General features: G+C 49.4%; 1 protein-coding gene across 7 annotated transcripts in view; it reads left to right on the top strand.

Moving 5' to 3' along the window:
* Positions 1 to 3,847: 3,847 nt before the first annotated feature.
* AKAP13 (A-kinase anchoring protein 13) overlaps positions 3,848 to 16,576 on the top strand; it is a 213,876-nt gene continuing 201,147 nt past the window's right edge. For 6 of the 7 annotated variants that reach the window (XM_032194918.1, XM_032194915.1, XM_032194919.1 and 3 more), the window contains exon 1: positions 3,848 to 3,925. The gene's annotated coding sequence lies outside the window, so the exon portion shown is untranslated. Of the gene's footprint in view, positions 3,926 to 16,205; positions 16,230 to 16,576 lie in introns of those variants that run through there. The other variant, XM_032194913.1, reaches the window with a different exon arrangement.

Here is a 16,576-nt window from a genome sequence, read left to right as displayed (position 1 = left end):
GACCGGCTGATAAGCACTGCCTCCCAGAACTGAGAAACAGTGAGAGAGGACAGTGATGAGCAGCTGAAGACTGCAGCAGTGACAGCGAGGTGCAGACCACCACCTTCTCCTCTCACGAAGCCCCACAGCCTTCCCACAGAGGGGCAGAAGAACCACGGGGAACTTCCTCTGATTTTGTGAATTAAGCGTGGTGCTTAAGCAAGAGTGCTTGCATTACGGTTTGGGTGTTTTTAATTGCTGTCACCCATTCCAGGCTATCTCCTGTCCTAAGGGCAAACTCCAGTGTCTGATGACTGTGACTTACTGAGGGCTTTTGCATGCTGACTGCGATATATCCTTCCCAAGAAAGGGGAAGCTTCAGCTGATGGCTGCTCTCAATCACAGGCAATAATTTTGCAGTAAAAATTACTCAGCTCACAGGACTTTCCAGACGATAGTGGTAGAGAGTGAAGAAGTAAAATGATATTCAAATCTCTTCAGGTGTGGCTGCTGTTATCTCAACTACCAGTGCCTCATTTTACAGGCACCAGCTTCAAAGAGAAACGCAAAGAAAGCCCGGCACACGATTGTCAGCCACACTCATGCTCTGTGTCTCAGTTTTGTAGCTGCTTAAACATGATGAAAACAAATCTTTAATAGTTGCTGCTTCCATCATTACATTGAACTCTGTTTTCTATTCAGTTGCAAGGACAGCTAATTTCCAGCAAATGGGAACAATGCGCTCATGTTGCTAATTCATGCCACTACACACAAATGTTCAGATTATGTTGTGCAGATCCAAATTCCATTCTCATTCGCGAGTGCAACTAGTACTGGTTCCCGAGCAAGGAGTAAGGAGCCCTGAAGCAAAGTTTGTCACAAACTAAACCCTGAAAGAAGCAATGAAAGAACATCTGATTATTTTATATATATATATTTTATTTTTCATTTTTATTTACTGGACTTACGGCATGGGGGAACCAGTGTCAAAGACAATTTGAAGGCAAACAATTTGTCAGAAAGCTAGCATCTGCAAAGCTGCCACACAAATTTTCCCTCATCTACTGTCTGTCTTTTTTGGTTTGTGGTTATATGTGGGTGCAGGCAGGATATTTTGAGATAAAGGATTTGGGGGTGGAAACAATTGAAAGACATAAGTAGAGCACAGACTACATCCTGGTGAAGGCAGAGAGACAGAGTGATGTGCTGATGAGAGCATGGCTGGGCATCTGAAGTGGCTGGCAGTGGAGATTTTCCTTGCTCTGGTCCTGGGCAGAGGCCTTACGTGCCCTTCTGTAGGGTAGGGGAGCCTGGGCTGTGACCGGGCCTGAACCTCTGCCTGGCACCTCAGGGAGCTCAGTACTCACCCCATGTCCCTTCCTGCCTTTGTAATTCCCTGCATAAGTCATGGCCAACGCCTGGCGCACTGGAGAAGCTCACTCTCACACAAATATATGTAATTACACCCTCTCTGCCCCCTTTTTGATTCCTGGAGTGAAAGGGTCAGGCTGTCTGTGAAGGATGGGGCCCAGCGGTCGGTCCCATCACCTCACCGCTGCGTGGATTGAGCTCAGGCGGCCTCCTGCTAAGCTTTGGTGCTGGAGGCTGCGCTGCCCCACCTCGCTGAGCAGAGGGCAAGGAGAGCTGTGCTTGGAAGCTCCCTGACTCGGCAATCTGCCCACAACTTCAGCCACCACATAAAATCTCCCCAGACTCCCCCATTTACCAGCGGGGAGTCATCACCCAGAAACTCCTGCCTGTCAGAAGTAAATTGAAAGTCATCTCCCTTCACAAATTTGTTGATATTTCTGTTTTCTAAGCTCATTTCCTTGCCTCCTGGAACATTACGGCTCTGGTAAACACTCCTGGACAGCCTTGCTTGCGGATTATACTTGTATCCTCATGTGCAAAGCCTCTCTGAACTATTTGCAGCCCTTTGCTTGCCTTCTGATCCTCAAGACATGGCTGGGGCCTTCAGCAGGCCTGGGGCCATGCCAGCCCTGGAGAGGCAGCCACAGACAGAGGTTGGCTCGCCAGGTTGGGGCCACCAAGCAGAGAAGAAACTTGCCCTTGATGGATGGCCAGGAGTGTAAAGCTCCAGATCTCGGAGCGTGTGTTATGGAAAATTTTAGGCACCTGTTATCTGTCACCATGCTACCTCCTCCTGATTGCCTCACGTTATGAGGTAGGTTGGGCTGGGCTGGGCTGGGTTAGTCATTGTTTGGTTGGAGACTCGGAGGGGACAGAGTTTCTGCAGGAGGTGGCTTTTCACTAGATGGTGCTCTTTCCTGAGCCATCCTGTGCCGTCCCCTTGTTGAGTCTGGGAACTTCTGAGTGTTCCTCTCGTACGCCCTTCTTACAGGGATGGGAGGAAGGCAAATTAAACTGTATTTCCAGTATCCCTGCTCTCAGGTGCCTCACCCTTCTGGAGCCATGTATGAGAAATTATTGCTTTACATCCTGGTTTAAAAGGGCGTACAGTGTCAGTACATTTCAGCCTCCAGATGATCACATTGCACAAGGGGTGAAAACTTTTTTATTATTTCAGTTGATTTAAACAGGATCAGCGCTGCACACCTTGGAAGACGATGCCAGAGCACTTTCAGCAGGAAATCTCCACTGTACACAGCTCAGTGTTATTGTTTTTATTCTCCAGAGAGAGCACACCAGGTACAGAAATTACCCGCATCCTTTGTCCAGCTCTCTGGCCAGCAGCAAGGTCTTTTTGGGAAGTACAGCAAGTGTTTTTGGGGTCAGCTACAGTGAGGTGAGACTGCCCAGCTTTAGTGCGACAGGAATCGCACGAGTAACTCAGCATGACCGCTGTCTTTGTGGCCATGATCGCCTGGCCACCACCAGGGCTAGCAGGATGCATCTGTGTGCAGTAGGTTAAGCAGAGGGGAAACGTTGGGCCACCACATGAACTCATTTCCAAGAGCTTCCATCATAAACGCTAACTAAAGGCAGGTCACCGCCACAACTGCTCGTGCATCTTCTCTCCAGAGGCCTCCTCAAACCTAGCCACACGCGGACCACAGGCCACATGAATGTGTCTGCTGACGGTGGGTTGCCATCGCCACCGTCTTCCGGGGCAAGGCATGGGAGCAGCGAGGGAGATCGTCCTGGATCAAACTCCACACCTCGTGCAGCAGAGCAGCGGGAAGGTGCTGCGGAGCAGGACGGGGCCGCAGGCTGTCCCTATGGAGCACGAATGGAGCTGCTGGATTTTGTGCTAGGAAGCGATGTGCAGCTTGTGCGTGCAGCAGATCAGCTTGTGCTGGGAGAGGCCTTATCCATTGCAGGAGGTGGACACGCCAGCAGTAGTGTACCACCAAGCTAAACAAGCCATTAAAGCTCCCAGCCAGCGCGTGGGGAGAAAGTATCCCCTTTAAGTAAAATAAAATAAAATAAAAGTGCACATTAAAGAAGAATTAAAAATAATAATAAAAAAAGTTCTCTGCTTCTTTTCGCACCAGAAACACCCAAACCTCAGCGAGCCCAACGAGCGGGGCCAGCCAGGTGGCCGGGGGGGGGGGGTGCGGGGGTGCCACTCCCCAACAGACCCGCTTCACCCGGGCGTCTCTGGGCTGAAACCCAACCGACCCCAAGCCCCCGGCCGGGCACTGCCCGTTCCCCACCCGCTGCCCCCTGCCCGGGGGCGGCCCGGCCCGGCCCGGCCCGGCGGGCGGCGCATGCGGGCTGGCGGCTCGGGGGCGGGCACGGCGGCGGCTCTCGGCTCGCAGCCCGCAGCCCCCGGCCCTCCTTCCTGCCCGCCTCCCCGGGCGGAGAGCACCCGGCCCGGCCGCTTTTCCCACCCCCCTCCCTCCTTTCCCATCTCCTTTCCCCCCCCTCCTTTTCCCTTTCCCTTCTCCCCGTCCCCTGTCCCTTCTCCCTTCCCTCCCGGCCCCGCTGCTGCCAGGGGGCGAAGCCGCCCGCCCGCCGTGGGGTGAGTGTGTGCGCCCCGCAGGAGTTTTTGCGGAGGATGGGGAGGGGATTTAGGGGGATAAGAGGGGGTCTTTTGGGGTGGTGAGGGAGCGGGGCCCCTCCGCGGTCCCTCGGACACTTCCCCGCCCTTCCTCCTCCTCCTCTTCCTCGGGGCTTTTCTCCGCGCAACTTCGTGCGGAGCCGCTCAGCCTCGCGTGCTTTTTTCGTTTTATTTTATTTATTTATTTTTTTCCCCTTAATTCTCACTCTTTTCCTTTACTTTTCGCTTCTTTGCTGGCGCGCCGCGCCTCGCCTGCTCCCGCCCCTATTGTCTGCGGGCTGCCCGGGGGAGAGGGGGGGGAGCGACCCCCGGCCGTGTGCCCGGGCTGCTGCGGGGGGGGGGAGCACACGAACACACCCCCAGAAATACATAAATACAGCCACAACAAACACAAACACACGCATATATACACACAAACACCCCCCCCCGGCTGGCCCCCAGCCTCCCTCCTCGCTATTCAGCCCGTTGATGTGCTGCTGGGGGGGGAGAAATCAACAAAACCTCGAGCTTCGCTGATGCAACTTTGTATCTTAGTTTGTTTGGGTTTTGCTGAGAAAGTAATCCGGGTTTTCAATCAATTTCCTCTGTTCTTGTTTGTTTTTTTCCCACCTTTGGGGCTCAGTGGGTTGTTGGAGCCAGGCAGGGGGTCGTGGCTGGGGGGCTCTTGTTGTGGGGTCGCCCTGCTGCTGGAAAATGTGCTCGAGGGGAGCCCCGCTTCTCCTAAAGCCACTGCGATGATTCCTGGGTGAGGATTGTGAAAGCCTGCTCGTTTCTTCACCTGCGAATTGTCCGAGCTGGTTAATCCACCGGCCGTGGCCGCGTTATCCCCACAAGTCATGGAAAGGAGCTGGGATTAGTGGAGCCGAGTTTTGCTGACCTCTGTAATGGGCTCTGCCCTGTGTCCTTCGCAGGGCTGCTCATTAGCTGGAGCTCAGGAGAGAAAAAGTGCTTTAAAAAGTTTGTAAGGGTGTTCTGTGCTGGTTGTGGATGACCAGACAGGGTCTTGATAAAGGGATTATGAATGCTGGGCTCGTGCAGGACAGTTGGTAGCTGCGGTGTTCCCTGCAACCCGTGTCAGCCATAAAACTGTAGGTGCTCATGGAGATACGCGGTGCAGTAGAAATATGTAAAGCATGTAGCTTCAGCGCTGAGTTTAGACAGTTGCTCTGAGATCTGTGAGTGTCTCGTGTGCTGGCAGTTTCAGCTAATGTAATCTCAGTGGTTTTAAAAGGCCAAACTACATTATTTCCCCCGGTGGTGACTCTCTTCAGCTGAAAATCCCTCCCTTGCCTGGCGTGCTTTTGGTGCTTTGCACACCCTTGCCAAGTTGTAGGGGGACTGCGGAGGTGAACCGAGTTCCTCACAGTCCCATGAAGGTAAGGCACGAGTGATTCAGTTAGCGCCGTGTTAGAGGAGGTGTATTTTATTCAGAGATATCCTAGCAGTGGGTGTAGATTGACATTAACCTCACAACATCCGTGTCTGTGGGCAGAAGCTGTCTGTGCTAGAGGAGCACCCATTCACGCAGAGGGCTCTTGCTACACCACTGCGGTTCCAGGCTGTCACCTTTCGTGGTGAGATATTTTGCTTGGACCCTTTTTTTCCTTTTTTTTTTTTTTTTTTTGTGATTTCCAGGCCTCGTAGCAGGGTACGGGTGCGTTAAGCAAGGTGAGGATAACCCAGGCGTGCGTTGTCCCTTGGCACGGGTTCAAACATGTACCTATCTTGGTGCTTATGGCGTGAGCCTGGCGCGTCTCCCGTCTGTCCTCTCGGCGCTGCCCGGTGCTGGGCAGACAGGCTGGCCTGGGGCTGTTGCTAGAAGGGCACGGATGTGGAGTTGGGCAAGGCAGACGGGTTCTGCAGGCAGCCTGATTTACAAGTCTCCCCGCAGGTAGCGCGGCACCGTGTCAGCCCCGTGCTCCAGCCCGTGTCTGGCAACCAGGTCCGGGGGCCAAGGGATGGTCAGCACGGTCCAAAAGGTGAGGACGTGGCAATGCGTGGAGGAATGGGGGCCGGAGAGCCAGGCAGGAGCTTGGTGTTCATGATTTACAGCCCCACAGCAGTAGAGGAGGAAAAACGCAGTTGAAAAGTCCCAGCTTTTCATACAAATAGAGCCCTGCCAGGTAAATGGAGGGTTTTAAACATAGGCTGTGTGGGGAAGCTGTTGGATGCAGGCTCACGCAGAACTTGCTGCTAATCTCTCAGCAGGATACGCTCCTGACTAAGCCGTGTTCTGGTCCAGGGTACACTTCTGTACTGAGAGGGGGATTAAGTGCTGTTAAAGGAATCTGGTTATTCTATCCAAAGCATGAGGTAGGGCAGCGCTCTATAAATTATACCAGAGGAGAAAAATGCTGGTAGGCTTACTGGCAGTGTTACGAGGGCAGAGGGGGCTTTCGTAGAGCCTTCTGCTGGCATAAGAAGTTTTAACAGATAGCTGCTGAACAGAAAAATGGTCAGTGGAAGTCGTTGTGCATGCTGTACGTATATCTTTTCTGCTCCTTATCCAGGACACCAGCAGATCAGTTTTCTCTGCCCGGTATTTGGTGATGTTCCACTTGCCTGTGAAACAGTCCTTGAAGCAGCCTGGAAGCCTTCCTGCTTAGTGCTCTAGCTCGTTATCTGTAATCTACGCGAGTGCTATTAAATATTATTTCTGTGGGGGTTCCCCACACAGGCAACAAGTAGCCCGTGGTAAATTGAACCACGTAGCTGATACGTACGGAGAATCTTTGGGTTTGGTTTTGCTAGTGATGGCAGGCAGCGTGCAGAAGTTAACAACTGGGGTGAAAGGCTGGGTAGTGCAGGAGGCTGCCAGGATGCGATTTGCTCACTCTGAGTGATCGTGGCCCCATGTTTTAGCAGGTTGATGGGTAGTGGTTTGGTGGTGTTGACCTGCTTTCCAGGCAGAGGGGAACGTCGGCAGCATCCTGTTTGCAGGCACACAAAAGGCTGAACGGCCACGCAGCTCAGGTGGGAAGCACCTCGCAGCCTGCAGCTTGGGATTGCCGGGTGCCAAGTGCTTGTTTGTTGCTTGCTTGCAATGATCACCCATGGGATGAAGGTAATAAGTGACTTTGTGGAGCAGCTGGTAGCTCTGTGGACGTAAATACAGTTTGGCTGTGGCTCACCACGGGGGATACAGCCTGCCTGGGAGCCTGGCATGCACCACCTGCACGGTCATTTCCAGAAAGCACCACGCTTCTCTAAACCAAAACTTTTTGTTAGGGTGTTAGACACCATCAGATGTTTACAAAAAAATGTAGTTGCCTTTCACCTTTTTTTTTTTTTTTTTTCCCCTTGAAAACTGCTGACAACAATTAGATGTGGGGCGGGAATCAGCCACTCCTAGTACTTACCGAAAACTCAAACACTTAAATCATGGTGCCGCAGCCTGGCATCGCAGTTCTTGGCTGCTTTTGAAAACAAAGCCAGGGATGTGGCACACCATCCTCTTGCCTCTTTATTTATTTATTTATTTTAAAACCGCCTTTCTCCCTTGCAAATGACTTTAATGTAGATCTGGAAGGTAAAGCCCATCACTTGGAGTTAGCTGGTTAGTTACTTTGGTTAGCGATAAGAAAATGGGATGGCAGCACTCCAGGGAAAGCAGCTAGGCTGGGAACTTGTTGCTGCGTTCAAGCTGTACGGATCTTTGTGGAAAACATCTACCTTTATATATTTATGGCCCATTCCCTTTGCCACGCCAGCAGGGTGACTTCTCGGTTGCTGTCTACGTGACAAATCTGCCGTGACACCACGGAGCCAGTAAACAGCTTCATTCCTTCCCAGAGATTGTGGTGAAGCAGGCAATAGGTAAAACTTTGTCAGGGTTACCCTAACCTCGGACTGCAATTTCGTGAGCTCTTTTGTGTGGTGAAGCTGTAAGCAGCCTGTTCTGCTCCCCGGCCGGGCCACGCAGGTATTTACGGGTCTGTTTAACGAACCAGACTGGGGCGTTGATTCCAGTCAAGAATAACTTAATATTCTTATTATTTCTGTACAGTTCTTACCTCGGGTCAGTTCCCTGGTGGAGGAAAGCTCAGCCAAACGGCTCCTCCTGCCTGCGTCGTGTCGCCCTGTGCCTGGTGGGGCAGCGGCAGGAGATGCGCCCTTGCTCTGGTGCTTCCTTCAGGGAGGTTCTCCTGGAGCTGCACCCTTGGAAGTGCTTTTCCGATTGCAAAGAAGGCATTTGACTGCAGTGCCCATCCCTGTTTTACAGCATGTGAAGATGACTAAGGAGATAGATGTTTCTGAGATAAGCCAGTGAGTTAGAAGTTAAATTGTTTCCTTTTAAAGTTCCCTAAGACTGCCATTACTTCTAGGCAGGCTGAGGGAGATGTCCCCTGCAAAAGTGAACCCTGACATTTTTATCATCTTTTTTTCCTTTATAACCATTTTAGGTACACTTACAAGTCCCTGAGGAAGAGGGTGTAATCACAAATACTTTTAAGTAGTCAACGGTTTTTAAAAAGTTTGCAGTGTGATGCTTGCAGAAAAGAAACTTTAATTCTGTTGTAGCTGTACTTGATCCCATGTCATGATGTGGTCATGCAGCCTAACAAGGTTTTCATATCTATATATAGATGTAAAAAATAAAAATTGGTTGTGGAAGGGTTTCTTGGGTGGTGTTTGCAACAGAAAAAAATAAAATCCTTGCTGGAGTAGCAATGCAGTTCTCACAGTCCAAGCATGGCGCTGTTTGGGAGCCTTTCAAATATTGGACATGGGCTTGGAGTAAGTTAAAGTAAAAAATACCCCTCAAACTACTGTCAGCACCTCCTACAGATGTAGTATGGAAGGCTTGAAACAGAATATATTCTAAGCACGTTGTATGAGGGTATGATATGGCACCTCCTGCCTCTTCTGTCTTTTTTAATTTTTTTTTAATCAACAGATGCGAAAAACGAACTGTTGCAGTTTTCTTGCATGGGTAGTCCTTGCATCAGTTTTCCAGTAGTTTCCCTAGGACTGGTGGGGTGGCGATGGCTTGCTCCTGTCCGTGAGGTCGATCCTGTGTAGTTGCACTTCTGAGATGCTGTTTAAAATGTATGAGCACGGGTACTTGCAACTGATCCCCTACATCTTAATTTCAAGCGGTTGTGATACTTTCTTATAGTCTGTACTAAATGTTAGCCTTTGCCAGAGCAGCTGCAAAAAAATCTGTCTTTTTTAACTTCATTCAGGTGTCTGCTCAACCTCTCACAAATGCTACTAGTTTTCAGTCTTTTTGTTAAACTGCTTTTAACTTTCCATTTGCAAAACACAATCAGAAATTTCCCTAAATTGTTGTTTAAAGTGAAAAGGGAAAGGTAAAGTGAAGGAGTTAAGGATTTCCTTCTGTAGCAGTGACTTCAGGTGTGTTTTTTTTTTTTTTTTTTTTTTCTCTGAGTGGGAGGGAAAATAAAATAGGTGATGAATTACTTCATTTAAATGAAGAGATGAACCTTGGTGAGACTTATTCTTGCTGTGTGCGATGTACAGTGATTGTCTTGGAGTAGAGCAGGAGGGTGTATGGCACTGGATGGCGATGTTCAGAGCTTGGTGGTGAGAGACTACCTGACGAGCCGTGCTTCAGTCCCACATGTGGCTCCGTGCTTTTTATCACCCATGACTAATGCAGATTGGAGCAGTAAGTTATGTTAAAACCTGTGTCGGGCTTTGTAGCTTCATCTAAATTGTATCTGAGGTTTCTGGCAAAGTTACTTGGGAAAGTAAGTCTCTTTCCCAACGTGTCTCTGCCCCCAGTGGTGTAACTGCTACATCAGCCCAAGCACTACAGTTAATACAACCATTACAAACAAGTATTTTGGCATGGAACAGCTGTTCTAAGCCAGGCTGCCTCCAGACTCCAGCTACTGACTCACCCTTTTCTCTTTTTTCCATGGGCGAAGGCGCCTGGGCTGCGTGATGTGCGGATGCTGCTTTCCGCAGGTATTGTGGCCAGCTGCGAGCATCCTGCAGGGCTGAGCCCCCTCCTTGTGTGCAAATGCAGCGGGGCTGGGTACCAGGACGTGTGGCACACTCGCCTTCCTGGCACGTGTGTCTTGGCACCTGGATGAGCCTTGGAGGCAATAGTAAGGAAGGGGAAAAATAGGGAATGCCAAGGTCTGGGGTTAATGCAGTGAATGGCGAGGTCTTGTATGGAGACTGCTTGTTTTATAGACTGGTTTTCCTCCCGAGTTTCCTCTGGGATGCTGGAGCCTTCGGTCCCATAATAGCGTTTGGACAATGAATGCTTGGATGGAGGAAGCAGGTGTTAAAGAACGGGGGAAGTGACTTTTTTTGGGGGAGGGAAGGGGAGACGGGATATCAAGATGCGTTGGGTATACAGGGCGATTTCTCTTGATGCTTGAGTGCATAAAGCGTTGAACCCACGGCTAAGATCACAGCAGAACTGGGGCTTGCCCTTTTCTCGGTTCACATCACTCGGTGAGTCAGCTGAGGAGTGAGGCTTATGCCGCCGCGTACCTAAGGTCTTACGTGACAAATTCTGTTGGGTTTGTTCTGTGCTCTCGTAAATCTTGCGGTGTAGCAACAAGGCTGCCTCGCTGATGGCACTGGACGTCTTAAACTCTGCACTTTGAGCTTGAGGAGTGCTGTGTTTTAAACAAACCGGGGATGAATGAGTTTGTGTGACCTAGATTAAAACAGTTCCTGCAGTCTGAGCTGAAGCTCTTTAAGTCAGTGCAGATATTGATCCTGGAGATGAAAGTAAAATATGCTGGTTCACATGCTACGTAGCAGATGTTTTTGCATCCGTAGCTGAAAGACTTCCCACACTGGGAGTAACGACAGCGCTTTGCATGTCTCCATGGGGTTTGCAGCCCGGGCAGGAGCTTCCCTTGACAAGGGAGTCAGATTTTCCATCGCCGAGTGGTTTGCGGCTGCTCCACCCATTTTACGATGAGTGATCATCGTCTGCGAGCGCGGCGTTACACGAGGTGGTGAGCAAACCTTTAGTTGCATTAAATGTAAATGTTTACACTTTCTCTTCTCCTAGCAGCTGCAAAGAGGGGAGCTTGTCTTAACCGAGGGCTGGCTAGAGAAATGAAGACTTCAACCCCCTTTCCCTGCGCTGCTGTGAAGGGAAGGCTTGTTTAACAAGCAATCATTTCACAAGGTCCAGGTGACTCTTCACGCTTTTGTGTGATGCAAGGCGAAATGTTGCTGCAGATGTTGGGTAGCTGTGGGTTTTCCTGTATTGAGCGGCGCAGTCACCACCAGGAACATAAATCATGCCTCGTCTGCAGGGCTGCTGGGGGTGTTCGCTGGGGATTTTGGCTCAAGAACTGACCTGTGCCCGGCTGCTTGTGCAATGTGGGCTGAGCTCAGAGCCGCTTCTCCGCGCTGGCCATGGCCACTGATGAATTTCTGAATGAGTCTTCTGGTCGTCATCACCTGAAGGAGGGTGCGTGCAGCACAGAGGGTGAGGGTTTGAGGGCTTTTGAGGAGGTTGCCAGTGCCTGTTTGGGTGCTTGAGTGGGGGTCTTGCTCATCGTCTCCAGAAAATGCTGGGGGGAGCAGGGCGATGGGACGATACAACTCAGCAGGCGTTTCTCAGCTAAGGCAGAGCCTTGGTCCTGATTGTACTGAGCCCTGTTTTAAGCTAGAAAAAGAACCAGCTCATTGCTTAAAGAGCTTGCAAGCTATGACTGCAGATAATAAATATGTTTGCATGGACGTTAAGAGGATTAATTGTTTGTGGAGCGCGTTGGATGCAGGAAAATCCAAGTAGCGCTGGAGAGGTAACCAGTTGCCTGTCATGGACTTGTCATTAGTTTGTTTCTCCCTCCTCCATTCGGATTACAAGCGACGTTTGCCCATCTGTGAAATTCATGTCTAAGTCCCACATCTTCCTGTATTCTGGGTATTTTACTTTTTACTCTTACAGCTTCCTCATGGGCAGTAGCTTGAAGGTGGTATCAGATGCAGTATCTGCTGAAGAGGTGTGCCGCAAAACGCGGTGTGCTTCCTTCTGCAGCTGGAATTAGCTCTGTTTAAACTACGGGGGAAAAGAGTGCTTAAGACCTCCCTGGTTTTGGCTTTATCAGATTAACTAGGATTTTGGCAGGACTTTGTGCTGCTTTTTCTTAGCCAATCGATTTGCATGTGAGTATTCAGTAACTTTCTTGTGTTATAATCTCAAAGTTCAGAAGTCGTCAGGCTGCCTGAGAATAATCAGAGATCCTGTCCCAGCAGCGGGCATACAAAATGCTGGTGCTTCAGAGCACTGATAGCAGGCTCTGAAGTGAAACCTCAGAGCTACCTGAAGAGCATGGGGGGCTTATGGCAAAGAAAATGCTTGAAAATGTGTATATCTTCCTGAAACTGCAAAACGTGTGCTTTCCCAGCCTTTCTTTGCTAAGCTGCTTGCGTGACCCATTCCCTCTGTTGTGTGCTTTGAGATGGTAGATAAATGGCAATCACCCAGTTATTGTACACTGCGTTATACAAACCGAGTGAGTGTTTGAAGTGTCTGAAAATGATAAAGGGCATTCAGTGAGTGTAAATTTAGAAAGTCTTTTATGCTCTGCTTGGAAGATAGATATTTTTTTTCCTCCCTCTAGAAATTAATTTGTGATCTTTGCCAACTTTTACTAAAAAATCCTGTCTCATCGCTGCTTCTGATACTAATAAAGAAATACCAATACCGTTTGCTTAAATACCTGTGTGTATTTATGCCTGGGGCTTATGATATTCCAGTGCCGAGAGAAAACTTGGGCCGTTTGGAGGAAGCGTGCTTCAACTCTTGTTAAGTTTTGTCTTCAGGAATGCTGCATCACTTGATGTTTGCTTTGAGGGAGCTAAACTGTTTTCTTTGTAAGGATTTTTTTTTTTTTGGCTGTCTTAGCTAATGCTGGACCAGAGCCACTGGATAACGTGAGAATGAAGGATGGGGTTTGCTTCAGTCCTTGATGGAAGCCGAAATGAAGAGCAGGGAGCTGTTGCAGCGTGGTTGTGATGCTCAGCAGAGCAACGTTTTGCTCTCCTGTATGTAATGCTTCCCTGTGCCCTGGGATGCTGTTACACAGGTGTCTAGCAGCAACAGAGATTTTGGGAATATGCCGGAGCTGGAAAATGCATGGATGGGCTATGGATGTGCCCCTTCAAGCTAGAGGGAGTTGCAGAGTGGCAGTGGCATGGAGCACACTGGGAACTAATTGCCACCTCTGCTTCAGCATCAGCAAGCCGTTCCTCGTTCAGGAGCAGATTTCTGGATGTGTTCAGGGCTCTGTGAAGCACGAGTGGCTGGTTTTGCTAACTACTCCTTGCAGCAAGGCTGCGATTCACTGCTGGGTGCAGGAGGCTCGCCCCTGGTGCGTGCCTTGTCGGGTGCTGGGGGTAGTTGCTTGCCTGGTGGTTGGTGCCGGTGCTTGACAAGGAGCCCAAGAAGGATCAGGCCAGATGCTGATTTTGTTTCCCCCTTCAAACTTTCTGTGTCAACTCTCCCATCTCTGTTATCCAGAGAATAAACCTGATATGGCCAGCCCGGAGAAGTTTTGATGCATCCAGCAGCCAAGAAATCAAATAAGTCCTAGTCTATTCTTAATTTCTTGTGTTTCCTGTGGTTTCATTGTTTGTGTTACCAGCCCTAATATTTACATACTTTTGAATGAGCTTTTCTTTTTTTGGAAGATACTGCTTTGTTCATATGCCTTGCAGAACAGGTTCTTCCATGCTTTTTTTTTTTTTCTAATAACCAAACAACTTCGTTTCTCAAAGGAGTAGGAGGGGAAAAAAAGGGAAGATTACAGGAAACACCGAAGGGAAATATCTAAGAATAGAATTGTTTTTTGCTGATGATATGCTAAGACTCATTCTAAACTTGCATCTACCCTTGCAAATGTCCTTGGGCTCTTTGAGAGCTTTGTAAAACTTCTTGCATATCAAATTACCTGGTCGGGGGTGCTTTCTGTGAACAGCACATGCATTTACAGTTTGCATTTTAAATGCAAAGGTACTTCTATGAAAATGATTGTAAGAACAAAGCTGTCCTTCCCAATAAAACCCCAAAGTGCTAGTCAGCGGGCTCTGCGGTGTTAACATTTAAAAGCAGTGCTGGTATATGTCCTGCTGTATGGCTCTGGGAGCTCGGGTGTTTTTCAGTGAGGCAGGGGAATTTTACAGTTAAGCTGCTTGCCTTCCTTCAGGGTGCAGGGCAGTGACATCCTCTGGCCGTGTTTTCCATGGATGCTTGGTTTCCTCTAATCATCCTTTAGGAAATCTTATTTTATTTACTTATTTTGAAACTCATTCATTATTTTTTTTAAATATCGTAGTCCCCAAAGAAGTTGTGATCAACCTCTATTTGCAGGTCTCATTCTTCCCTTTTGATTATTGTGCTGCTCTCCCAGTGCATGCCTTCTGAAAAGAAATAAGGCAGAATTTGTGGACTTCTTTTCCCTTAGATTTCCCCGCCGTGGAGTAAAACCTCTTTGCACATTGATGAATAGTGGCTGGGAAGCCTGTCTAGCTCTGCAATGGGATCCATAAATAGCATTAGTGTCTGGTTTGCTTCGGCGAGGGGAGCGTGCCGTGGTGGCAGGAGGGCAGCCCCGCTCCCTGCAGGAGAGGTTCCCTGTCTGGGCAGTGTTCGCCAGCACGACGCTTTAAAAGAAACATGATACTGAGTGTGCAGCTTAAAAATTTCAAGCGCAGAACCCCTTAAAAGCTTGTGGAAATACTGATTTAATAGAAATGGGCTCTGTTGACTCTTTTTTTTTGCTCTCTCCTCTGCTGTGGGTTCGGAAAGGATGCAGCGGATAATAAAGCTGTTGTGAAAAAATGTTTTTTCCTCATCGCCCTTTCTCTCCCGATCTCTTGCTGTTGGGGCCACCTCGGGACAGGCTGAGAACGTCGTCAAAACGTGCTCTGTGCATAAAGCTGCAGTGTTTTCGGGTGGACAGGGCAGCGCGTGGCAGAGCTGTTCCAGCTGCCAGGCTGGATCTGGCAGCCAATTCGCAGACCTGCTGGGTCTCAGGATTGAGGGTTGGATGAATGCCGCCGAAGTGCACCCTCCCAACAGTCTCTAAGGTGTTTTTTTCTTTTTTCTATTTTTTTTTTTTTTTTTTAGTCAAGAGTGTGCCAGGTTTGGTCTCAGGAACATTTGGTTTGCAGCACACTTACTCTGGAGGAAAAACTGGGCAAGAAATCAGTTTGTTGTGGAAGCCAGAAGGAGAAGGTGACACGAGCCACGTTCAGGCTGCTCTGCAAAGCGCCTGGTGGCTCGCAGGGCAAAATGACACAAGGCAAAGCTGACGAATGGGAATAAAACCGGCTTTTGGCTTTCCCCCTCGGCGAAGGCTGTGGTGAAACGCTCCCCTGCTGCTCCGCGTTTCCCTTTTTCAACTGCTCGTGGCATGGTTATTGCTAGATGTTGAGAAATGTAAATAACACCAAGGTAGTGAACCCGGCATTCCCGGCTCCTTGGCAGCATCCTTGACTGGAAACATCTGCCTGCGAGCCCTCCGCCTCGCGCTTCGCTCACGCAGCTGCACGCCTGGAGCCTGGGTCTGTGCAGAGCCCTACGTGCTGTCGAGTCCTAGCAGCTCTCCTTCGCCTTTGCCTGTGTAAACCAGACAAAATGGAGGAAAACCTAGAGGTCAAAGCAAGCGATTAATGTGATTTTTTTCCCTTCTTTGTCAGATAAAGTCGATAAAAGAGAGGTGGTGGTGTGGAGCCGGTCTGAAGCGAGGTGGGAACGCAGAGGGGGAGCAAGGGACCTGTCCTGGGGACCCCCGAGAGCAGATCTGCTGCTCCGGGCAGGATCTGGCCCTGCTCCCAACCCCTGCTTCCCCGCTCGAGTTTCACGCTCAAATCACAACCCCTCACGTGGCCCCGATGCGGCAAATGTGGAAATAAATGCAGTCTGGCTCTCCTAGTCCTATTATCTGAACGGGCTTCGCTTGAAAGGACGCCTTCATCTACAGGCTTGTAGCCCGGTGGTGACTGAACTGCTCGTGCATGAAACCGTGTCCTGAACGGGGCTGGGGGAGAGAAGGAAATTACATGAAACCATAGCAGCCAGCACAGAGAGGAGGGTAGGAAACCACCCTGTCAATGCTCTTGGTGCTTTTTCTCCAGTTCGAGTGGGAGATCTCAGTTGGTTTTTACTAAGTGGGCATTAAAAAAAAAGTCCAAGAAGTGATGCAAATAATGCAGGAAACACGTAACGAATGTTTTGCGATTAGGAGAGATAGTAACCTGGTGCTCAGAGCCTCGGGTCCGCTGCAGGATGTCAGTGCTGCTGGTGCCGAAATGGGTGAGTTTTGTGTGGCGGTAGCGTTGGCAACTTTGCCTCTAATGCAGACTTTGTGCTGTGCGTGCTGCAGGCTTCCTGTAAACTGTAGGCAGCGCTTTCAAAGCTTGTTAGGATTTTATAAAAGGTCAAAAATCTTTCTATTGCATCGCTTCTGTTTAAAGCAGGACTGCACGGCTAGATTTTCTTGGGCTTGGGGCATAGTAGTTAAATTAAAACAACTGGGTGTGATGCATTTATGAAAATGTTTTTGCATGTTTTTTAAAACTTCTTTTTTTTTTTTGTTTTCTGTCAATATGTGAAATACTATTCCTCTAAGGGAGTCCTTAACTGTGCTAGCCAGAGAGTAA

The sequence above is a fragment of the Aythya fuligula genome, chromosome 11 (genome assembly GCF_009819795.1).
Source record: "Aythya fuligula isolate bAytFul2 chromosome 11, bAytFul2.pri, whole genome shotgun sequence".
Taxonomy (NCBI): Eukaryota; Metazoa; Chordata; class Aves; order Anseriformes; family Anatidae; genus Aythya; species Aythya fuligula.
This window is presented reverse-complemented; position numbering and strand designations above follow the sequence as displayed.